The sequence below is a fragment of the Rana temporaria genome, chromosome 4, assembly GCF_905171775.1.
Source record: "Rana temporaria chromosome 4, aRanTem1.1, whole genome shotgun sequence".
NCBI lineage: Eukaryota > Metazoa > Chordata > Amphibia > Anura > Ranidae > Rana > Rana temporaria.
In genome coordinates this window covers 426,588,124-426,613,712 of record NC_053492.1, presented here as the reverse complement: position 1 = coordinate 426,613,712, position 25,589 = coordinate 426,588,124, and the positions used below count along the sequence as shown (strand labels likewise).

Sequence of the window (25,589 nt, the reverse complement as noted above, 5' to 3'; positions counted from 1 at the left end):
CGCGGGACAAAACGCCGCAATTTGTCGCGGCAAAATACGCCGCGGTAACATACGTCTAGGTGTGAATGCGGTATAAAAAGGCCCTGTGTTTAAAAAGTTTGGAGACCCGATTCAAACAAACGAATGTTCATGACCATGTCCATGCGCACTGTAATAACTTCGATTTTTCATACACTGTAAGATTTTGCTCATTGATCCCTGTGTGATGATTGAGAGAAATCAATCAATTCCTCGAACAGTTTTCAGATCAAAGGATCTTGGATGGAGGGGGGTCAACATTGCCCCGCCCCCCCCCCCCCATGGCTCAAATTTAGGATGGTTCATCAGGGACGGGGGACAAAATTCACTAGGCGTATTGACAGCTGTAGAATTTTAGTTAAAGGGTTTGTAAAGGATTTTTTTTTTTCATCTTAATGGCTTCCTTTACCTTAATGCAGTGCTGTTTTCATGTCCTCATTGTTCGTTTTTGCTCTCAAGTTGCTGTAATTCTTCTCTGATCTGCACACTTCCTGGTTGTCTGTTTCCTGATAACCACAGTACTGGGAGCTTTCTCTCTGTGGTCACCTCAAGGAGGTGTGATTACTGTGTGTTTAAAACCCCACAGCACCAATCAGTTTCGTTTTCCAAACCATCACTGCCCTGTATTGGCTCTGTACAGCACAGAGGCAGGAAACAACATGCAAAAACGAAACTAGAACTGCAGGTACATTATATGATTGATTTTTATCTATTTTTTATATCATTTTTAAAAGGAATCAGTTAACTATTATGTCTCTATACTCTGTAAACAGTCATTTCAGCAAAAAAAAAATTTCCTTTACAACTCCTTTAAGAAGCAAATTCCGATCTCCTTTGATTTTTCAGCTCACAAAATGTAAAAATCATCATCGATTTCTCTCCTCCAATTGTTAGAAAACTGAACGAACGTTTCAAGGGTGGTCGGATCATTTCTGAGCGATCATCAAACCATGAGGTATCTATACACGCTTCAATAAATAATGATTTGCTTTTCCGATCAATCTCCCTTGATAAGGATAATTGATCTGTAGTCCACAACCCATTCCATGTGATAAGACACACAGTGGGAAGTGGATTTTGACTGATCGTTGGAAGATACAATCAAAAGTTAGCGAATCTGCAGCCTCATATTTGGATTGAACAAAAATGAAGTTCATGAGCAAAACATCTAAGTGATTGATGCAACTAGATCCATCATTTTCCACCCTGGCCAGTTGAGTTGAATTGAGTTTGATCGAATCTGATCCGAATCGACAGAAGGGGAAGTCACTATTTGATCAAATCGACTGAATGGGCAACCTATTTGATAGGTTGCCCATTCAGTCGATTTGATCAAATAGAAAAATTTGAAGGGTGCATGGCCATCATTAAAGGCACAGAGAAACAAGATAAGTTCATCAGTATTATTTTATTATAAAACTGTCCTTTATGATGTTTACCCAAAAAGTGGAATAAAATGCAAAAACATGCGAATGAGAAAAATAAATAAAAAAAATTATAGAGATATGAATATTATCTAAATGACGCACACTAAGGCTGCATTCACACTATAGCGTATTGAATCGCGGCATTTTGTCACGCGAATTGCGGCGGCAAATAGCGGCGTTTTGTACCGCGATTCGCGGTGACAAAACGCAGCGATTGTGAATGCAGCCTGTGACCCCCTCTATGGAGATGGTTCACATCTCCTAGCCGAACGCCGAAAGATGCCTGAAAAAAAGGTCCGGGACCTTTTTTCAGGCGTCCGGCGTGGAGATGTGAACCATCTCCATAGAGGGCAATGCTAAAGCATCCCTCTGGCGTGTCGGGGCGGCAGCGGCGTTCACACTACAGGCGTATATACGCCTAGGTGTGAACGGGGCCAAAAAGGGAATATTACATTGTGCACTATAGACAGTATTGTGTATGGTTTAGATCATGGCCCTCAATCTGTGCCCCCCCCAGCTGTTGCAGAACTACAAGTTCCATGAGGCATTGCAAGCTGCTGACAGTTACAAGCATGACACCCAAAGGCAGAGGCATGATGGAAGTTGTAGTTCTGCAACAGCTGGAGGGCCACAGGTTGAGCACCCATGGTTTAGATTTTAACTGGGTGAGCCAGAAATGGTATCCATCCACAGTGTGTGTGTGTGTGTATATGTGTATGTATATATATATATATATATATATATATATATATATATATATATATATATATATATATATATATAAAAGATAGTGAAAGCACATAAAAATATATATAATAAATAAAAAAATTATATATAATTTAATTTAAAAAAATATTATGTTAAAATAAATACATAAATATATATATATACATAAATATATATATATATATATATATATATATATATATATATATATATATATATATATATATATATATATATATATATATATATATATATATATATATATATATATATATATATATATATATATATATATATATATAATACTTCCTCCTCTCCTTTATCTTTTCTGGAGCAGTGTCAGGGTGGGCTCCCAATAATCCACCAATATTCAGAAGAAAAAAATGACGGGAAACATTCTCCAATGCAAATTTACTGGTTGCTTCTTCAAAGACAAAATGTTTTATAATAGTAAATTATTTGCATTGGAGAATGTGTCCTGTCGTTGTTTTTTTTTCTACTGAATATTGGTGGATTATTGGGAGCCCACCTTGACACTGCTCCATAAAAGATAAAGGAGAGGAGGTATATAATATATACGCAATTTTAATATATATAAAAATATATATTTAACAAAAAATAATTCTAATATATATATATATATATATATATATATATATATATATATATATACACACACACACACACACACACACACACACACACACACACACACACACATATACATATACACACACACACACACACACACACACAACATTTTCATATATATAAATTTACATACCATTTATGTTTTCTGACACACTTTGTTAAGTCCTTTTGGGATTAAGAAAGTATTCTGCGTATGTAAGAAAAATACATACATATATATATATACATACACACACACACACACACACACACACACACATATATATACACACACACACACATATATATATCTATATAAATCTCTCTATATCTATCTATCTATATACGATGCCAGACCTGAAAATGTTTGAAGTTTTCTTCTGTGACGTAAGTCGGAGATTTCTCACGGTTTATTCAACTTAACCAAGTCTTTTTTCAACATTCAACGCAAGCGGAGAGATAACTAATGACACAGGTTTTTTTTATGGTAAGGATATACAGCTGCTAAAAATATCATCAGCGGACGTGCTCTGCAGCCCCTGTCATGCTAGCTGGAATAAAACGACCCTTACCAGACCTCCATCTCCGCATCAGCAACGTTCCCATCTACAGATCTGATAAATATTGGCTATGAATGGGCAGCGGAGGGGTCTATGTGTCTGCTACAGATCTGATAAATATTGGCCACGAATGGGCAGCGGGGGGTCTATGTTTCTGCTACAGATCTGATAAATATTGGCCACGAATGGACAGCGGGGGTCTATGTGTCTGCAACAGATCTGATAAATATTGGCCACGAATGGGCAGCGGGGGGTCTATGTGTCTGCTACAGATCTGATAAATATTGGCCACGAATGGGCAACAGGGGGGTCTATGTGTCTGCTACAGATCTGATAAATATTGGCCACGAATGGACAGCGGGGGGTCTATGTTTCTGCTACAGATCTGATAAATATTGGCCACGAATGGACAGCGGGGGTCTATGTTTCTGCTACAGATCTGATAAATATTGGCCACGAATGGACAGCGGGGGTCTATGTTTCTGCTACAGATCTGATAAATATTGGCCACGAATGGGCAGCGAGGGGTCTATGTTTCTGCTACAGATCTGATAAATATTGGCCACGAATGGGCAGCGGGGGGTCTATGTTTCTGCTACAGATCTGATAAATATTGGCCACGAATGGGCAGCGGGGGTCTATGTGTCTGCTACAGATCTGATAAATATTGGCCACGAATGGGCAGCGGGGTTTCTATGTTTCTGCTACAGATCTGATAAATATTTGCCACGAATGGGCAGCGGGGGTCTATGTTTCTGCTACAGATCTGATAAATATTGGCCACGAATTGACAGCGGGGGGGGGGGGTCTATGTTTCTGCTACAGATCTGATTAATATTGGCCACGAATGGGCAGCGAGGGGTCTATGTTTCTGCTACAGATCTGATAAATATTGGCCACGAATGGGCAGTGGGGGGGTTTAGGTTTCTGCTACAGATCTGATAAATATTGGCCACGAATGGGCAGCGGGGGTCTATGTTTCTGCTACAGATCTGATAAATATTGGCCACGAATGGGCAGCGGGGGGTCTATGAGTCTGCTACAGATCTGATAAATATTGGCCACGAATGGGCAGTGGGGGGTCTATAAGTCTGCTACAGATCTGATAAATATTGGCCACGAATGGGCAGTGGGGGGGTTTAGGTTTCTGCTACAGATCTGATAAATATTGGCCACGAATGGGCAGCGAGGGGTCTATGTTTCTGCTACAGATCTGATAAATATTGGCCACGAATGGGCAGCGGGGGGTCTATGAGTCTGCTACAGATCTGATAAATATTGGCCACGAATGGGCAGCGGGGGGTCTATAAGTCTGCTACAGATCTGATAAATATTGGCCACGAATGGGCAGCGGGGGGGGTCTATGTTTCTGCTACAGATCTGATAAATATTGGCCACGAATGGGCAGCGGGGGGGTTTAGGTTTCTGCTACAGATCTGATAAATATTGGCCACGAATGGGCAGCGGGGGTCTATGTTTCTGCTACAGATCTGATAAATATTGGCCACGAATGGGCAGCGGGGGTCTATGTGTCTGCAACAGATCTGATAAATATTGGCCACGAATGGGCAGCGGGGGGGTCTATGTGTCTGCAACAGATCTGATAAATATTGGCCACGAATGGGCAGCGGGGGGTCTATGTTTCTGCTACAGATCTGAATGGGCAGCGGGGGGTCTATGTTTCTGCTACAGATCTGATAAATATTGGCCACGAATGGGCAGCGGGGGGGGTCTATGTTTCTGCTACAGATCTGATAAATATTGGCCACGAATGGGCAGCGAGGGGTCTATGTTTCTGCTACAGATCTGATAAATATTGGCCACGAATGGGCAGCGAGGGGTCTATGTTTCTGCTACAGATCTGCAGGTTATAAGGAGTTCTTCGGTTAAAGCGGAATAACATCAGCGTAGAGGCCAATATTTTTTTTTTCCGGAAATCTCTTGCAGAAGACATTCCGCCGAGGCATCAAAGCCTAGAATAGGCTGATTTTTCTCAGTGAAAGTTAAGCTATGCAGACAGGCGAGCTGACCTTCCCTCAAGTCCCTGACAGTCCCATGTCCCTCCATGCATGTTAACATTCCCTTCCAGCGCACGGATTAATGTGCATTGCAAATGGTGCTCATGTGACCCACAAGGGCAGCTTTTGATTAACACATTAAATGCATGGCATCCCTCCGGCCAGGCGGCGGTTAAGTTCCCAGCAGATCCCTTGTCAAAAGTAAGGCAGAAAATATCCGCATTCATGCAGCAGGAGCAGCCTGGATGGTCCTGATCGGAATATTGCAGCTGCCATATATCTTGGTTAAAGGGGGGAAAAAAAAGAATTATTAGAATAAATGAGCTGGCGGGCGATTTGCGCCATTCTATGAATGCAAAGCAGGCTGTGAAGTAAGAGAAATCCAAGATTTCTAATAATCTCACTCCCACTGCAGCAGACATAAGACAACAGCAGCATGCTGCCCACAGCCTGAGCACACCCCTTGGAAGTACAGACACTCTCCTCTGCCAGCTGTGCCAGGTCTCCTCATCACCTGCTGGGACTTGTAGTGCCACAACAGCTGGAAGAGCCACAGGCTGGCAGAGGACTTCCCACAATCAATCAGGTGCCTGGGGAAGCATTTAAAGGATAACCCCCCTCCTTCTCCCTCCTCCCCTCCTCCTCCTGCAGGCACTTACTGTTGGGAGAGCTTCCTCCAGCCGCTGGCTCTCTTCCTGCCCCTATTGATTTATCTCTCCAGCTTCCATTCACTCGGCTCCATTCATGTGCAGCTGCAACACACTTACTTTCTTTTTTGCACAGAGTAATGAAAAGATTCGGAATGGGCGTGTCCGCGGAGGTGACTGACGCTGGGCTAGAACAGTGCGAGGGGCGGGGAGGGGAGGGGACGGCTGGCTCCCGGTGGGGTTGGATTGGTTGGAGCATTGGGGGGGCGTGGCCTGGGCAGTGTACGGAGCGAGCCGCTGGGTTCTCTAGGACGGGGGTGCTGATGTCATTGTCAGCCAATCAGGGACGTCACTCATCAGCCAGACCGAGCCGGAGAGAGGCAGCTGCTTGCTATTTATTTACCTGGAGGATGGATGGAGGACGCGGGACTGACCATACACAGAGCAATCAGGATCGCTGTACATGTGATGATAAATGAACGATCTGAGGCTGACCATACATTACACAGTTTTCTTGTACAATTTGTCTTTAGATTTACCAAGACCATATGGTCGCACCTAAACACTTTCAATATGTATGCAATCAGGTAGGTCATTGCATTACAAAGTTAAAGGAAATTGAATAAGAAATTGGCCAGCCTAATGCTGGCTGTTCACAGAACATTAGTGAATGAAGCCTGGCCAATCACAGAACAATAGTGAATGAAGCCTGGCCAATTACACAATAGTGAATGAAGCCTGACCAATCACACAATAGTGAATGAAGCCTGGCCAATCACACAATAGTGAATGAAGCCTGGCCAATTACACAATAGCAAATGAAGCCTGGCCAATCACAGAACAATAGTGAATGAAGCCTGACCAATTACACAATAGTGAATGAAGCCTGGCCAATCACAGAACAATAGTGAATGAAGCCTGGCCAATCACAGAACAATAGTGAATGAAGCCTGGCCAATCACAGAACAATAGTGAATGAAGCCTGGCCAATCACACAATAGTGAATATAGCCTGGCCAATTACACAGTAGTGAATGAAGCCTGATCAATCACACAATAGTGAATGAAGCCTGGCCAATCACAGAACAATAGTGAATGAAGCCTGGCCAATCACACAATAGTGAATGAAGCCTGGCCAATCACACAATAGTGAATGAAGCCTGGCCAATCACACAATAGTGAATGAAGCCTGGCCAATCACACAATAGTGAATGAAGCCTGGCCAATCACATAAAAATAGGGGGGAGGGGGAATTGGGTGCCTGGTTTTGACAGGTACCTCTACCCGCTTCTGGGAGAAGCAAGGTCCCCCAGAAGTTCGGCCCCCCTCCTCTGTCCCCCACCAATGCATCATTCACAAAGCGCAGCACACTTCACACTTCCACAGTAGGGAACCGGCTGTGAAGCTGCAAGGCAACGGCATCACCAGAGATTGGTAAAAAGATGAGGGATGGACAGCCGCACTCCAAACCAAACAGGTTGTCTTTATTCAAATCAACAGCCAGTGCGAAACGTCGGTATTCTCCTGTTCCTATTGCTGTGATCTGCTGTGTTCTTGCTGTTGATTTGAATAAAGACAACCTGTTTGGTTTGGAGTGCGGCTGTCCATCCCTCATCTTTTTACCAATATTTGCCTTAGTGCATTGCCTGCACCCTTGGAGTCCTATATTTTTGAAACGACCCTTCAATAGACCTACCTTGAGCGGTGATCTTCTCTCTCAGGCATCACCAGAGAGCTGATGGAAAAATTGTCTGGGTTGACAACATCACGGGATCCCTGGACATGTAAGTGTCCAAATATTTAAAGTCAGCAGCTACAGTATTTGTAGCTGCTGACTTTACAATTTTTTTTTGGGGGGGGGGTTGGACCTCCAACTTCTTAAAGCAGAGGTCCACACAAAAAGTGAACCTCCGATTTTCGGAACTTGCAGTGCAAAATGGATTTGTCTTTCGTAAATTACCCCCACTGTTCCATTGCAAAACCACGCTAGAAATGCATATGCTTTATTGACATCTTTTACTGCGTTTCTGGTGCATTTTGAGTTTGCACCTGGGAAAAAAAGACACTTAACTCAAAAACTGCATCAAAAATGCAATTAAGGAAGTTTTTTATGCGTTTTTGATGCGGTTTCCATTTATTTCACTGATAAGGTGCGTTTTTGGTGGGTATTATTTTTCAAATGCAATCAGATCTGCAACTGATCGGTGTGAAGAGTTCCATAGTGTGATAGGAGTCACTTTGGGCGGAGGGGCTTACCTTGGAGAGCATTGGAATCTACTTGTTCAGCTCCCCAGGCCCCTCATATGTGTAAATCACCTTGTGTCATTAGGGGCAATCCCCCCCCAGTCTGATCTACCGTAACCAGACTCACCGTACAACCACACTGGAATACTGTATATACATATACAGTGGAACCTTGGATTACGAGCATAATCCGCTCCAGGATAAGCACTCGCATATCAAAGCGAGTTTCCCCATAGAAGTCAATGGAAACAAAAATAATACGTTCCGCATTTCTATGGCATGCAATACTGCGTGTGGCCAGAGGTGGGGGGCGCCAGAGAGCTATAAGTAAGCATCACATGATGTGAAACATGTCAGCCACCTTTTTCCTGCTGTTCACTTAATTTTGACTGCATCGCTTTGGTTGTTTTTTTTTATTTCATTTGTACAATAAAGACATTGGGCTAGATTCAGCAAGAATTTATGACGGCGTATCTATTGATACGCCACGTAAATTCAAAGCTGCGCCGGCGTATCTTCTTTCTGTATTCAGAAAGCAAGATACGCCTAAATTAGGCTTATGTACACACGGTCGCTTTATGTGATGAAAAAAAACGACGTTTTTAAAAACGTAATTTAAAGTGACCGTGTGTGGGGGAAAACGTCGTTTTATGTCTTCTGAAAAACGACAAAAAAAAAATTCGAGCATGCTTCAATTTTTTGTGTCGTTTTTCAAAACGTCGTTTTTTATGTCATAAAAAATCACCGTGTGTAGCTAAAACGACGTTTAAAACAACGTTTTTAAACCCGCGCATGCTTAGAAGCAAGGTATGAAGCGAGCTTCAATGGAAAAGAGTGCTGAACGTAACCGCGCTTTGCTAGAGCATTTTGAAAAAACGATGGTGTGTAGGCAACGTCGTTTTTTAAAATTGAAGTTTCAAAAACGTCGTTTTGTTTCATGATATAAAACGTCATTTTATTTCATCACAAAAAACGACCGTCTGTACGCGGCATAAGATCCGACTGGCGTAAGTCTCTTACGCCGTCGTATCTTAGTTGCATATTTATGCTGGCCGCTAGGTGGCGCTTCTGTCGATTTCAGCGTAGAATATGCAAATGAGCTGGATACGCCGATTCAGAAACGTACGTGCGCCCGGCAGATTTTTTTACATCATTTGCGTAAGGCTTTTTCCGGCGTAACGTTACTCCTGCTATATGAGGCATAGCCAATGTTAAATATGGACGTCGTTCCCGCGTCGAATTTTGAAAATTTTACGTCGTTTGCGTAAGATCGTTCGCGAATAGGGCCTTGCGTAAATTACGTTCACGTCAAAAGCATTGACTATTTGCGACGTGATTAGGAGCATGCACACTGGGATACGTTCACGGACGGCGCATGCGCCGTTCGTTAGAGACGTCATTTACGTGGGGTCATGTTTTATTTACATAAAACACGCCCACCTCTTCTCAATTTGAATTCGGCGCGCTTATGCTGACAGAGTTACGCTACGCCGCCGTAACTTAGGGCGCAGGTTCTTTGTGAATCCAACCCCCAGCCTCACTAAGTTACGGCGGCGTAGCGTATCTGAAATACGCTACGCCCGCACAAACTTACGGCGGGCTTTCTGAATCTAGCCCAGTGTTTAAGGAGTGCAGCAGTCCAGGATCTTCTTCTATCCAGGGCGCCAGAGAGCATCGGACATACTCGGGAACAGCTCGGCTGAACTTAAGAAACCCTAGAAAATGCCCAGGAACGGAGTATTTTCAGGTATTTTTGAACGGCTCCGATCAGCTCCAATCGGTTCTGATCGGCTCCAGTGCCCCTGCCCCTCTGGCCAAATGCGGTACTGCACACCGCAGAGGCTTGAATCCTGCTCATTTTGCGAGACAACAATCGCAAACCGAGTCAGAATTAAAAAAATAAATAAATGCTCGTATTGCAAACGCTCGTTAACCGCGTTACTAGCAATCCGAGGTTTCACTGTGTATATTATCTCATATACTGTTGTAGACTCTTTACTAGATCATTTGAGGTATCCCAATGTTCTATCGTGTCTGTCTGCCTTAAGAGCAACCTATTATGGGATATACATGTCTCTGTGGATTAGCTGTAGAAGGGGATGGGGGGGGGGGGATTTCTCCAGCAGCCCCTCGCAAAGACAGTCTACTGATGAGTTTGAATACACCTGTGTCATACTACTGCCCTGACATTATGCAAAGAAGGGGGTATTGTCCCCTGAGTGTATATGTGTGTGCCTTTGTTCAAATAAACAGTTCATGTTCCAGCTTTGCAGCCATATGAGCAGTGGCGGCTGGTGCTCAAAATTTTTGGGGGGGCACAAACTAAAAATAAAATTGCAGCCTCACTGTGCCCATCAAATGCAGCCACTGTGCCATCAATTGTCACCACTGTGCCATGCCATTAAACGCAGCCACTGTGCAATGCCATCAAACGCAGCCACTGTGCCATCAATTGTTACCACTGTGCCATGCCATCAAACGCAGCCACTGTGCCATCAATTGTTACCACTGTGCCATGCCATCAAACGCAGCCACTGTGCCATGCCATCAAACACTGTGCCATCAATTGTCACCACTGTGCCCTTTAATTGTCACCGCTGTGCCCTTTAATTGTCGCCGCTGTGCCCTTTAATTGTCCCCACTGTGCCGATTGTCCCCACTGTGCCTATTGTCGCCACTGTGCCCATTGATATCGCCGCTGTGCCCTGTAAAGTGCCCCTTTACCCCCCCCCCCACCCGGCACTTACCTTTACTGGAGTCAGCCATCCACGTCCCTCGATGTCTTCTACCGCCCTCGATGACTGACAGGCGTCTCAGCCAATCAGGTTACCGGTAGCCAGAATAGGCCAACCTGATTGGCTGAGACGCCTGTCAGTCTTATACAAGGAGCGCATCCCTAGTGCGTTCCTTGTATAAGCTTCCGGGACCCAAGGGCTGTACTCGGAAAAGCCTATCAGAGCCGCACTTCCGTACAGCCAACCAGCTGCCGTTATTCAGATGGCCGGACATGAGCGCCGACCATCTGAATAGAACAGCGGCAGCGGCGATAATAACATAGATTCGTGCAATGCATGAATCTATGTTATTAGACTCAAGGGCGGTGAGAGCCAGAGGGGGCGGCGCTCCAGCGCCCTCATTGGACGAACCGCCACTGCATATGAGTCCTGCCTAGTTCATGGTTGTAATATGGGGCTCTAATATCTGTATTCAGACTGAAGGAAGAGGTATATGATGGAAGCCCTCAAGCGGAGTGTGGGACGTTCCGTTAAACATTGGATTTCATGGTCATGCGTTTTTCTTTGGCTTTTTTAAACTCAAAAGCAGAAGAAAAATGGATCAGTGTGAAAGAAGCCTTATCCCTGCCATACATGGGTCAAATTTCAAATAATTTGTCAATCGAAAATTTGTGCGTTTTGTAATCTAATGGTGCCACCATTGATTTTCAAAATTCAACCCAACCATCTCATGTTGTTAAGGGGTTGTAAAGTCTCAAGGTTCTTCACTTTAATGCATTAAAGTGGAGGTTCACCCAAAAACGTAATTTTTAACATTAGATTGAGGCTCATTTTGTCAAGGGGAATCGGGTATTTTTTTTTTTTTAAATCGAAGCTGTACCGTTTTAGATATAGATCTTCTCCGCCGCTTCCGGGTATGGGCTGCGGGACTGGGCATTCCTATTTGATTGACAGGCTTCCGACGGTCACATACATCGCGTAACGATTTTCCGAAAGTAGCCGAACGTCGGTGCGCAGGCGCCGTATAGAGCCGCACCGACGGTCGGCTTCTTTCGGCTACTCGTGACGCGATTGGTATAATTGGTTAGTATAATTAGTTAGTCATACACCTGACTCTAATCCTACAAAATTCCTGCTTTTGTGCAAGTGTACAAAGTGTGCAAGTGTAATGTCGCGTACACACGGTCATTTTTCGGCATGAAAAAAAACGAAGTTTTTAAAAACGTCATTTAAAATGATCGTGTGGGGGCTTCATATCGTTTTTCGGCTTCTGAAAAACGACCAAAAAAAAATTCGAACATGCTGCATTTTTTAACGTCGTTTTAAAAAATGTAGTTTTTGGGTTGTAAAAAATGATCATGTGTGGGCAAAAACAACGTTTTAAACCCGCGCATGCCCAGAAGCAAGTTATGAGACGGGAGCGCTCGTTCAGGTAAAACTACCATTCATAATGGAGTAAGCACATTCATCACGCTGTAACAGACAAAAAAGCGCAAATCGTCTTTTACTAACAAGGAATCAGCTAAAAGCAGCCCAAAGGCGAATAGAACTTCCCCTTTAGAGTGCTGTCATACGTGTTGTACGTCACCGCGCTTTGTTCATAATTTTTCTAAAACAATGGTGTGTGGGCAACATCGTTTTTAATGATGAAGTTGGAAAAACTTTGTTTTTTTGGACATGCTGAAAAACGATGTTTTTTTTCATGCCGAAAAACGATCGTGTGTACGCGGCATAAGAATTGATGCTAGTTTGAAGTCAAAGGGTATTCACACCAAATATTGATTAGATTTATATTTTTCTTCTGTTTGCTCACTTTGCATTTTGTAAATTGATAAAAACAAATAATAATTAAAGATATATTTTTAAAAACATCCTTATATTACAGCATTTCTTAACACCTGTCTAAAACCTTTGCATGAGCAATGTTTTTTCTGATTTTTTTTTATAATTGCTCAAAAGAAAATCTATATATGGCCAGCTTAGGAGTCAGGAACATTGGGCCAGATTCACAAAAGAGATACGACGGCGTATCTCCTGATACGCCGTCGTATCTCTGTGTTACGGCCGTCCTAACTATGCGACTGATTCATAGAATCAGTTACGCATAGCTAGCCCTAAGATCCGACAGGTGTAATTGAATTACACTGTCGGATCTTAAGGATGCAATTCTAGGCCGGCCACTAGGTGGCGAGGCCATTGCGGTCAGCGTAGAATATGCAAATGACTAGTTACGGCGATCCCCGAACGTCCGCGCTGCCCGTCGATCTAACTTTACATCGTTTCCGTCGAGTTACGCTGCATAAAATTAGGGCTGAGCCCTAGTTGTTCTAAGCCATGTTAAGTATGGCCGTCGTTCCCGCGTCAAAATTTAAAAAAACACATCGTTTGCGTAAGTCGTCCGTGAATGGCGCTGGACGCCATTTACGTTAACGTCGAAACAAATGACGTCCGTGCGACGTCATTTAGCGCAATGCACGTCGGGTAATTTACCCGACGGAGCATGCGCAGTACGTTCGGCGCGGGAACGCGCCTAATTTAAATGGTGCCCGCCCCATTTGAATTGGGCGGGCTTGCGCCGAGCGCATTTACGTTACACCGCTGCAAGTTTACAGGTAAAAGTTTTGAGAATCAGGCACTTACGCTGCGACGGTGTAACGTAAATCAGATACGTTACGCTGCCGTGGAGCAACGTAATTGTATCTGAATCTGGCCCATGGTCAGCAATGTTCTGCCTTGACAGAAAATATCTATTGAAGTAAACAGAAGAAGGTGAGGGGGGTGAATGAGACTTCTGGTGACCCTTGCCCCAGGGTAGCAACAATATCATTGGGGATGCAGAGCAGGGGTCACAGATTTCTTGACCAGCCAGCGGGATCAGGGGCCCTCCAGAGACGTGAGGTCCTTGGCCAATGTGAGTGTTGTTGAGAGCTCTGATTGTCCTGAGGACTGAAGTCCTAAGGATAACATTGAGAATTCATATAGTTCCTGTGTGGGAGGGAGAGAGAAAGTAATTGTATTATGGTTCACAAATATCGATCCATCCTCTTCTATAGTATTATGCTTTCATTCATTACAGCACTCATTGTTACAGATCTGTTCCTCTATTTATGCTTCTCATTACAGAGCTATTTATTTTTAGAATGCTTAAAGGGAACCAATACTATGAGCTAAAAGAAGGCCAGAGGGTGAACTCTTTCTAAAAAATACCCATTACTTGGCTGTTACTGGCTCCATTGCTTATTGTGCTACTCACCAAGGTTATGCTGTTTAATTAACTATGGAGATATTTCTTACATCACTGTTTGAAAAATGTGTCTCTGTGATTCTGCCTCCTTGAACCCTTTACCCAGCTATCCTCAACCTCCCTAGAAGTCAACCCCTCCATGTACACTCCACTACACCCAATGTTATCAGCTGCCATATTTACAAGCAATGGAGCATATAATAGATCGCAGTGTGGCATATAAATAGCTAAAAGACCTAGGGGCAGATCCACAGAGAGAGTACGCCGGCGTATCTACTGATACGCTGGCGTACTTTCAAATTTCCCGCGTCGTATCTTTAGTTTGAATCCTCAAACCAAGATACGACGGCATCTGGGTTAGATCCGACAGGCGTACGGCTTCGTACGCCTTCGGATCTTAGATGCAATACTTCGGCGTCCGCTGGGTGGAGTTTGCGTCATTTTACGCGTCGGGTATGCAAATTAGCTATTTCCGACGATCCACGAACGTACGCGCGGCCGTCGCATTCTTTTACGTCGTCTCTAGTCGGCTTTTTCCGGCGTATAGTTAAAGCTGGTGTTTTGCGGCGTATAGTTAGACTTGCCATGTTAAGTATGGCCGTCGTTCCCGCGTTTAATTTGATTTTTTTTTTTTTTGCGTAAGTCGTCCGTGAATCGGGATGGATGTAATTCACGTCTATGTTAAAAAAAATGACGTCCTAGCGACGTCATTTAGCGCAATGCACGGCGGGAAATTTAGGGACGGCGCATGCGCAGTTCATTCGGCGCGGGACGTGCTTCATTTAAATGAAACACGCCCCCTAATCGCCAATTTGAATTCCGCCGCCAGAGATAGACTATGCCGCCGTAACTTACAGCGCAAAATCTTTAAGGATTCGAAGATAACACAAGTAAGTTACGGCGGCGTAGCGTATCTCTGATCTTTGTGGATCTGCCCCCTAGAATGCAAGTTAATGTAATATAAAGAACCATATGCCTTAATAAATAAATCAATGCAAATAAATTTTTTTTTTTTTAATATAAAATATTAAAATAAAAATACGTTGTCACTGCATTATGCATCTGAAAAAACTCCATCTAGAGGCTAAAGGTGAATATGCATTATAAATGTACATTCCATGTTAAATATAAATATAAACATGTTAAATTTATAAATAAATTATAATACCAAATAGAATTGCTAATACTCTATTATTACCAAAGTGTACAATGCACCGATATATATATATATATATATATATATATGTATATATATATATATATATATATATATATATAAAACTCCAAATAATCAATAAATATATACAATTTATAAATATAGATAAACTTTCAATAATTAGATTAAAAATATCAATATTTAAACCATCCGGATTTAGAGTACCTAACTCATAAATCCATCAGGTTTTGTTTTGAGATATAACCGTTCTCAAATCTATACCTTTCCAATGCTTATCAATTGTATCTCTTCCACAAAGGGGTAATTGTTTTGGATCCATATTGTGGTGCTGCCTAAAATGATTTGAAAGGTTTTGCTTTTTTCACCCCTTTTTTATGTTATTAACATGTTCACCCAACCTAGCTCCTTTCGTTCGACCCAATATTGAAGCCTGCACGGACGGAAGGTCACATACACATGTCGGGAAAACTGCCATGACAGCTTTTGGCCGGGAAAACCGGCCGTGTGTATGCTCCATCGCAGTTTTCCTAACAGGAAAAACGCTGGGAACCCCAGCGGGAAAAACGAGAACATCTTCCCTGCGATTTTTAAGCTGCCAGTTTACCTATGGGGAAAACCTGTGGTGGACCATACACATTGCCGGGTTTCCTGACCAAAGCTCTCATGGCAGTTTTCTTGGCGGGAAACCCGGCCGTGTGTAGGGGGGAAAAAGCTTCCAAAGCAGGTTCTCAGTTTTCCCCTTGGTTTTCCAGGCAGTCTTTTTACCGCCGTGTGTACAAGGCATTAGACGTAGGTGACAGGGGTGGTTTGGCATGTAATCAACTTCCTTCGAGGAGTGAGTAAGCTCATAGAGTTCAGCACACTGACAGGGCAATGTGGCCCTAAAGATTGAGAAACCTACCTGAGAAGCTGCATGGAGAGGGTGCTTGATTGGAGGCCTCTGTGAAAGGAATTCTGCTCTGCCATGGTGTAATTTCTATAAAAATTTGGCTTTTTCTTTGCTTTATGGACATCTTGTGACCAGCAGGGGACAGACTAAACAAAACCAAAAACCCCAGGAGCCTGTAACACTCATAGCAAACTTATAACTAATCACCTACAGAAAGGAGAGATAAAAGCACCCCCTCTTACAACTTAATATTGGTCCTTGTGAAGGGTGGCCTCCATGACCAAAAAAGGAACAAGGTGGTAGAACGGGCCTCCTGGCATTCTAGAAATAAGCTGTGCATGTTAGATGCCCCTTGTTTTAGAAATCCCGGGAACTTGAAGAAACCAGTGAAGGTTATTTGAGAAGAACATTAAAGGTTATTTGAGTAGAGAAGACCAATGAAGGTTTTTGAAGGAAACTTATTATGCTTGCATTCCATTCTTTAAACAAGTTTACCTTTCCATGACTACAGGTATTCTTTATATAATCCTGCCTGAGCGCATGCATGAAGCTGTCATGAAGCAAGAAATTATGAATGTCAAATGTCAGGTCTGTCCAAATGTTTTTATTTTTCTGTTTCCTTCTAAAATAGTTGCATGGGTTTTATGAACTTGCTTCACTTGTTATTTGCAAGTTATGAGTTTACTTTAATTGTTACACTTTTGAGTAAACACTCTTACATTGTTAAAGAATGCTAGTAAGAAATACAAGACTATGGGTCGGTCCACACCAGAAAGGTGCGCTCCCAGCTCCACGTTCAAAACGCACTGGATGTGCAATCTGCTGTAAGTGTTAATTTATTCTTAATGACACCCGATATGCAGATCTCATTTGCCTGGACCAGCTTGCATTGGTACCACAGAGCCAGGGCCAGATTCCAGACAAGGCCAACAAGGCCAGGCCTTGGGGTGGCAGTGGGTGCAGGGGCGGCACTGCGGCTGAGAGGAGAGGACACTTTCACTTTCCTTTCCAAAGTTCCCCCCTGTCATATCACGGATGGTGAGAGGAGAGAAAACGGAGGGAAGAGGAGGTGAGATGGCTCTCAATGTAATATTCCGGAGCAGCAACCCCCCCTCCCCCCGGTTCTCAATGTCATTTTGTCAGACCCCCCCAATGTTCAATGTCACCCTCCCTGCTTCTTAATTTTCGGCAGCAGCACCCCCCCGCCTCTCAACGTCATATTCGGCAGCAAACCCCCCCCACCTCCTTCGTGTGTTGCCGAAATAGTCCCCCGGCAGATAATGTCCCCCCTGTACTGCGCAGGCGGGGGGCGGCATTGAAGGACCCGGCCTTGGGGCGGCAATGGGAGTAAATCCGGGCCTGCACAGAGCCATGCGAATTAGTGCAATGTGTTTTTGAAAAGTAGTGCATACACTACTTTGGTGCGATCCAGCTCGATTTCAGCCCATTCAAATGCAGACCTGTGTGATTCAGATGTCACCTAGCCCTAATTCTTTGTTTTCTAAGTCTAGATTCACAGTATAGCATGTCGGGAACACACATACAATTGCTAGAGAAACTCGCTACTCTTTAGCAGACATGAGGATTCCATTTTCCTGATGGCACCCCCACATATCACCAAAACTTCCACATTGCAGTTCCCTGCGGTGCGTTAAAAAAAAAGGGTCATGGACTTCTTTTTAAATAAATGGGCTGTCCTACACTCAGAATACAGCCGCACAGGTGTGAACCAAGCCCAAACACAAGCTGGCTGGTTGATTTTGGCCTTTTGCACAGTCAATTAGAAATGATTTTGGTTACAGTGCCTAGTTTTTTCAAATTAAAGCTGAATAGCATCACCCTAAAGTGGAAAACATGGCATGGAGCAAGTTAGAGTCGGTTCACACTGCAGCGGCACGACTTCGGGGGTGACTCTGCAAGTCGTCCTGAGGACGACTTCAGAGGCGATTTGCAAAACAACTTCTGTATAGAAGTCAATGCAGGTCGCCCCGAGCCGCCCCCGAAGTCGTACAGGAACCTTTTTCTAAGTCGGAGCGACTTGCGTCGCTCCTATTAGAACGGTTCCATTGCATTGAATGGGACGCGACACGTCAGGTGGCTGAGCCGCCTGTCATGTTGCCCCAGTGTGAACCGGGTCTAAAAGTGAACCTCGAGTTAACTGAGCAAGCCAGGTGCAAATTGTTACAATGTAGATGTATGGTGTATCTAAGGAATTTTCTAGAAATCCACATAAAAAAGGCCTCACTGAAATGCCATTACTGCTCTGCTAGGAAAGCTACCAAGATGTAGGTCGTTACTCTGTAGACTGCGCCCCAGTTGGTGGGGGAGTTGGGGTTCCCTAAGAGGCTCAGAACTTGAGGAATGTGATGGACTCTCAGTTACCAACTATGGATTTCTGCCCTAATGGATTACTGGCAGTCATGGACTCTTAGCGACTTGTAGCGACTCTTGTGGATTAATACCTAAATGGACTGTTGCCTTAAAAAGGATTTCCTTATAGACTTGCTTTCTGCATAAGGTATGCACACTATTGGATATTAGAAGAGCTGTGTATAGGAACTGTGTTCAGAATGAATTTTGAGAATTGTCGGCAACTATCAGAAATCAGCAACTATCTCAGTAAAGGAGTTTTGTTTGTTTACTTGCTTTGCCTGGTTTGAAGTCTCTTAAAGGGGTGTATGCACAGTGTATCAAAAGAACAGGTCTTGCAACACAACAAGGGGAATAAGTTAGAGGAATATACAACACATGGGTCTAACACAGAATGCTCTCCAGAGGAATCTAATGTAAGGCAGCCAATCAGCCAGTAGATGGATGACATGGCAGAGGCGTCAGCCACTCTGGTAGTGGAGGGGGTTTAGTGCTTGGCACCTCCACTAGCATCCGGTTCCCCCACTCTTTGGGACAACGGCGATCGTTGTTGCAGGGTGTCAATCTGACACCCCGCAACACCGATCAAGGTAAAGAGTCTCTCACGGAGACTCTACCACGTGATCAGCCGTGTCCAATCACGGCTAATCACGATGTAAACAGGAAAAGCCGGTAATCGGCTGTCAGACGCGAGTAGAGGAGAGCCGATCGGCTACTCCTGTGACAGGGGGGGTTTGTGCTGATTGATTATCAGCACAGCCCCCCCAAGGATGCCCACTGGACCACCAGGGATGCCCACTGAACCATCAGGGATGCAAAAAAAAAACACAGGTATGCCACCCTAGACCACCAGGGATGACAATGACACAAAAAATGGATGCCAATCAGTGCCGCAATGGATGCCAATCAGTGCCCACAATGGACATCACTGATTGGCAGGCATTGTTTGGCATTGATTGGCATCCATTAGTACAACACATAGGATAGTGCCCATCTATGCCCATCCGTGCCACCTATCAGTGCCCATCCATGCCGCCTATCAGTGCCCATCCATGCTGCCTATCAGTGCCCATCCGTGCCGCCTATCCGTGCCCATCCGTGCCGCCTATCCATGCCCATCCTTTCCGCCTATCCGTTCCCCCGATCTGTGCCCATCTGTGCCACCTATCCGTGCCCATCCGTGCCACCTATCCATGCCCATCCATGCCGCCAATCCGTGCCGCCTATCAGTGCCCATCCGTGCCGCCCATCAGTGCCGCATATTAGTGCCCATCAATGCCACCATCAATGCGCTTCTTCCGGGACATTCAGCATTACCTTCCTTAAACCTCTCCCCTGTTACCCATGTAGGACTTCCAAGACGTCCACGTTCTTAGGTATTTTTCTTTTTGATGTTGTTCTGTCAGTACTAACTCTTCTAATATACTTACTTATCCACATCTCCACTGATGGAGGGATTGGTGATTTCCACTTCTTTGTTATACAGGCCTTTGCCGCGTCTAGGAGGTGGCAAATAATTGTTTCCCTATAGGCTTTTTCTGGTATATGGTTAACATGTAGAAGGTAGAATTCTGGATCTTCCGGGATCTCGTATTCTGAGCATAGCTGGAGAACTCCTTTAATCTCTGACCAAAAAATCCTTAACCTAATGCAATCCCAAAATATGTGTAACATCGTTCCTTTGCTCCCCTGGCACCTCCAACATTTGTCTGAGACTTCTGGGAACATTTTGTTTAGCCTTTCGGGTGTCCTATACCATCTCGTAAATATTTTGTAATTTGTCTCTTGTATTCTCACGCAGGTTGATGTTTCGTGTGCCCGCTTGTATATGCATTCATGGGCGTCCGCTGAAATTTTTTCAGGGAGGGGGGCTTCGGCAGCAGCGATACACAGTCACATTTAACCCTTTCTTCAAACGCTAGGGGGGGTTTAAAAGCGCCCCGCTAGCGACCGAATAGCTATTACGATGGTAAAGCGCCGCTTTACCGATAATACGGCCAGCTGGCAGTGTGAAATAGCTCTTGAGATAATTCAGCTTCACTCCATGCCCATATAAATATAGCCTAGAGAATGTACAGACCCCCCCATTTCAGCACAGACCCCTCCATTCAGCACAGATGGACCCCCTTCAGCACAGACCCCCCCCCCTTCAGCACAGACCCCCCCCTTCAGCACGGATGGACCCCCTTTCAGCACAGACCCCCCATTCTGCACAAACCCCTCCATTCAGCACAGATGGACCCCCCCTTCAGCACAGACCCCCCCATTCCGCACAGACCCCTCCATTCAGCACAGACCCCCCTTCAGCACAGATGGACCACCTTTAAGCACAGACCACCCCCTTTAGCACAGATAAACCCCCCCTTCAGTACAGACCCCCCTTCAGCACATATGGACCCCCCATTCAGCACAATCCCCCCCTTCAGCACAGACGGACCCCCCCTCCCCCATCCCATTCAGTACCTCAGATCAGCCATCAGCACTGCACAGGCACAGCAGGTTCCCTCCTCCTGTGTACACATAAACACTGGAGGGGGAGTCAGCTTCACTCTGCTCCTCGCTGTGCCTGTGTGACATCCAGCCTGGGACCACTCATACAGCCCGCGGCCGCAAAACTCTTCAACACCTTCTCGATTTTCCAGGGGGGGACAATTGCCCCCCCTTGCCGTATGGAGCGGACGCCCATGTATGCATTGACGTTGTTTCAGGCTGAATGTCTTCTCTAGTTCCCTTTCCCAGTCTTGAACGCAACTCAGATGGTGTCCCCCTGTTTGCATTAATAACTCATAACTTATTGAAAGAGTATGTGATAATATTCCTTGTTCGTTGCACATTTTCTCAAATCTCGTGAGTGGTCTTTCAAAACTCTCTGGATTCGGTAAGGTGTTCAGGAAGTGTACCATCTGGAGTGAGTTCCAGAATTTTAGTCGAAAGTGTATGCATATATATGGCCAAAAGTTGGTCTTTATCCATGGAGCTGCAAATATGTGCTGCTGTTTGTGCTCAGAGCAAGCCGCACAGCATGCTCCTACCACAGAGACCGAGCAGTGAATGGATCAGCTGTGGGTCTCCTACTAATGGCTGGGAAACCAGGCGCTCCAGTTCCACTGTGATAGCCTCTGATCAGTGATCAGTAGCGATTTCCCTGTGTTGTTTTCTCCTCTTACTAGAGATGAAAATTGTGTAGCACCCCTCTGACACCCCGAGGGCAGGAAAACACCTTCCAGTTTAAAGTTTTATTGCAGAACAGTTAGGGAGGTGAGGGTTAGGCATCCCAGATATTGTACAAGATCACTTACAGACTCTCCAGATCCTTGTCCAGTTTCACAGTGTCAGAACCTTCAAGCTGACTTGACAACATTGTAAGCACATTCCCAAATTTCAGTTTGCTCTCTAAGTGTGTCACCAGGTCAGGGGAGGGCTGGCAGCCTTAGGCCTGGGGGGCAAGTCCAGTCAAGTGGCCCATTGAACTGCCAAATGAGCTCCCCGTCCACGGCCCACCTGGTTTTTCAATGCAGCCTCACCAGTGCCCATCATTGCAGCCAACTCCAGTGCAGTCCATTGCAGCCAACTCCACTATTGTTTCTGTGGCCTACTGGTATAAGCAACAAATAACATACACATATGTGGTATCGCTGCAATCGTCAGGAGCAGGAGAATTTATTTTGGGTTGTTCTTTGGTGGTAGAGCAGCCCTCAAAATTTCCACTCGCCTACTAGCATTTGGCGAGTGGATTTAAGCTGGGGGCGAGTGATGACAGGGCTGCATGACCAATCTCCCTCCAATCTGTGCCTACACTTAGAGTCTCGATGAGATTGGCAGCCGAAGAGGAAAGGTGCATGCTCGGGAAAAGTAGTCTGGTGAGCCGCGCACAGGCAGAGCAGTACACAGGTGCTCTCCTTACAATTCTCATTAAGCCTAACAGTATGACCTCTCTGAGCCTGCCCCCAGTGCCCTGTCCCTCTGGTCTGCCCCCAGTGCCCTGTCCCTCTGGTCTGCCCCCAGTGCCCTGTCCCATTTTGTTAAAGTTGTTGTTGGTAATATTTAATTTTGTAACTTGATTCTGCATAAAACATTTAACAGTGTCATTCCATGAGATAATCTACGAGGGCGTGTTTACGGGTGCAATTAGGCGCAGGGCAGTGTATGAATTAGGTGGGGCAACTGGTGGCGAGTAACTCTTGAGGCCTGGCTAGTAGCTCAGGACTTGAAAATTTGAGCCCTGTGGTAGAGTATGGCAATAGCAAGAAATATACAGCAACATTTTTATAAAAATATATATATTTTTACTATTTTGTGCCAGTTTTCCTTTTATAATTAAAACAAAAACATTAGGAGATATCATTACCCTTTACCACAAAATGAAAGCCTAATTTTTCCTGAAAAAAATAAACAAAATATAATTATTCTGGATATACTGAGTAGTTGTGATGATATGTACAGTTTTAATAATGCATGTTAAAGTTGCAAAACGGGATTCAGGCCTTAAGATTTATTGTTACCTTTGTCGTGAAAGGGTTCAAGATACTAAAATTGTGCTTTGAAATTACATTAGCATTCTGTAAATTTTATGGGATTTTAGTGATTGAATTTACAAATACTTTAAACCCAGCTTCACGGCTGTGCATTGCGGCAGTGCGCGGGAAAATGCACCGTAACACAATGCACATTATACCATATGTTAACATATGTGCTGTAACACAAAGCTAAGGTGTAATCTCATTATTACTAGAGGCTCTTTTTTATTGGCTGGCTTGTACTTTCTATTTACTAGCCCTTCTTCTCATTACCCTGACTCTACAGTTTCAAAAGGTTGTTGCATTTGAACGGCAGTCTGCTCCTTGCGTCGTGATGCTGAACAAGAATGTTTTTTTGTTAGGATGACTTTTAATTGTCACTTTTGCTTTCCTTAGTGCCGCTCTCTTTCCATATCTTACCTCCTCCCACCGTGCACTTATCTACTTGGATTTTAGTCTTAAAGGATTACACAAAATGCAATGAATATTTTATAAGTACCGTTCCCCTCGTTATTCTCAGTAGAGAGTCATAAGACAGCTCCTGTATGAGATAGAGCAGCCAGGGTTTCAAAGACATTTTAACATGATGTCTCTTTACATCTCAGATGAAAAAAAAGTAGGCCTGGAAAAGTTTTACTTTTAAAAGGGTAATCTAAAGGGACATTTAACCCAGTCACTAGGCTATTGCAGCATAGAATCAAGGTCTATGCAGCTAAATTAGAGTAAGCTTGGTAATCCACAAAATCAGCAATAAGTAACAGCATTAGAAAACAGTAACAGTAATGTTAATCAGTATTGCGATAACTCCTCTATAAACAGTAGGCTAAATCCACTTTGGAATGCACTCTATATGAATGAAAGCAATTAAATTTAGGACTCCCTAAAGATGTAACTCTTATTATGGACAATAGGAACAGTTCTTGTGAAGCAGTTAAGTGAACAGTTTTTAGCCCTAGTTCTTCAGCCAGCTACCATTGGGACCCAGACTTTACAGTGGTGCACATGAGTACATGACCCAGTAGTCTGCATGCAGTAAATAATGCTGCCAGTGACCAGTTCCTATGTGTTCAGTCTCTGCTAGCAGCAACAGGTTGATGGCATTAGTGTCCTCTCACCATTCCCAACGTTAAAACAACAGGAATCCCACTGTTCAGATGTCAATTCACTTTTGGATCTACCTGGAATGACTCTAGCCTTCAACGCACAGCCATAGATTTGTTGCAGGTTGATGTGCACACAGAAGCAGCTATGTGCACACCTCAATCTTCTCCTGCCAAAGAAGCAATCCCTTAGTATTCAGCCTGTGAAATTACACCTCTCTCTCTCTTTCTACCCAGATGACATCGGGAACTGTAGTTCTATAGTCCATTAACTCTAGTTGGGAAATACTTATGCACTGCTATGCAAAATAGATTTAAATTAAATTAAATTAAAGGGGAGTTCCAGCCTTTTTTATTGTTTATTAAAAGTCAGCAGCTACAAAAAGTGTAGCTGCTGGCTTTTAATAAACAGACACTTACCTGTTCCACTGTCCAGCGACGCTGCCGCCCGGAGCGTCGCTCCTCTCCCCCCTCTCCGCTGGCGCCTCCATTCTAACTGTGGGTACATGGCTGTGACAGCTTTCTGCTTCACGGCCGGGCACTTACTGGGCATGCGCGAGCGGCGCTCCCTGAGTGGACAGGAAGTCCCACTCCTCCTAAAGCCCCCACTCCCCCCCAAAAAAATACATGCCAAATGTGGCATGTAAGGGGGCGAGGAGTGGTTTAAGCGGAAGTTTCACTTTTGGGTGGAACTCCGCTTTAAATAGATGTGCAATACAAGGGGAACCACTATTTAGGTAAACTCAACCACTAAAGGAAAAAATAATATAAAAAAAAGTGGTACGCTGTTCAACAAACAGTCATAAGTCCTTACCCATCACAGGGCTCTAACAGATATCATGTAAATACAGCATACCTTTATCAATTGCCATATAATATTTCATAAAAATAAATGTTAAGTGATAACATATGCATATACAAGTACAATCATAGCTACCCTTTGGACCACTGTGTCTGAGGATATGTTCTTCCTGCTGTCCATCAAATGTGGGAGTCATACAATGGAATCTGTCACTGCTGGATGTTGGCACACTCCCAGCATGTAAACCCTGCTGGAAGCATACATGACATGGTAACAACGCTGGCCTTGCAAGGAAACCCAACAAGGCAATGTTGTCACCTCATAGGTAATTTTTTGTTGCCCATTTCAACTGCAGATTTTAAAAGGAAAGTAAAGATCAGGGCCGTCTTTAATGTTGATTGGACCCTGGGCAAATTTTATCAGCTAGACTTAAAATCAGTTTACTGTATCAGATCAGGCAGTGATTGTGATTGGTTGCTAGAGGTT

At 44.2% G+C, this 25,589-nt stretch overlaps 1 protein-coding gene across 1 annotated transcript in view; it reads right to left on the bottom strand.

Annotated features, from left to right (window-relative positions):
- DUSP10 (dual specificity phosphatase 10) overlaps positions 1 to 6,198 on the bottom strand; it is a 90,770-nt gene extending 84,572 nt beyond the window's left edge. The window contains exon 1 of the mRNA XM_040351413.1: positions 6,039 to 6,198. The gene's annotated coding sequence lies outside the window, so the exon portion shown is untranslated. The remainder of the gene's footprint in view (positions 1 to 6,038) is intronic.
- Between the last annotated feature and the right edge of the window lie 19,391 nt (positions 6,199 to 25,589).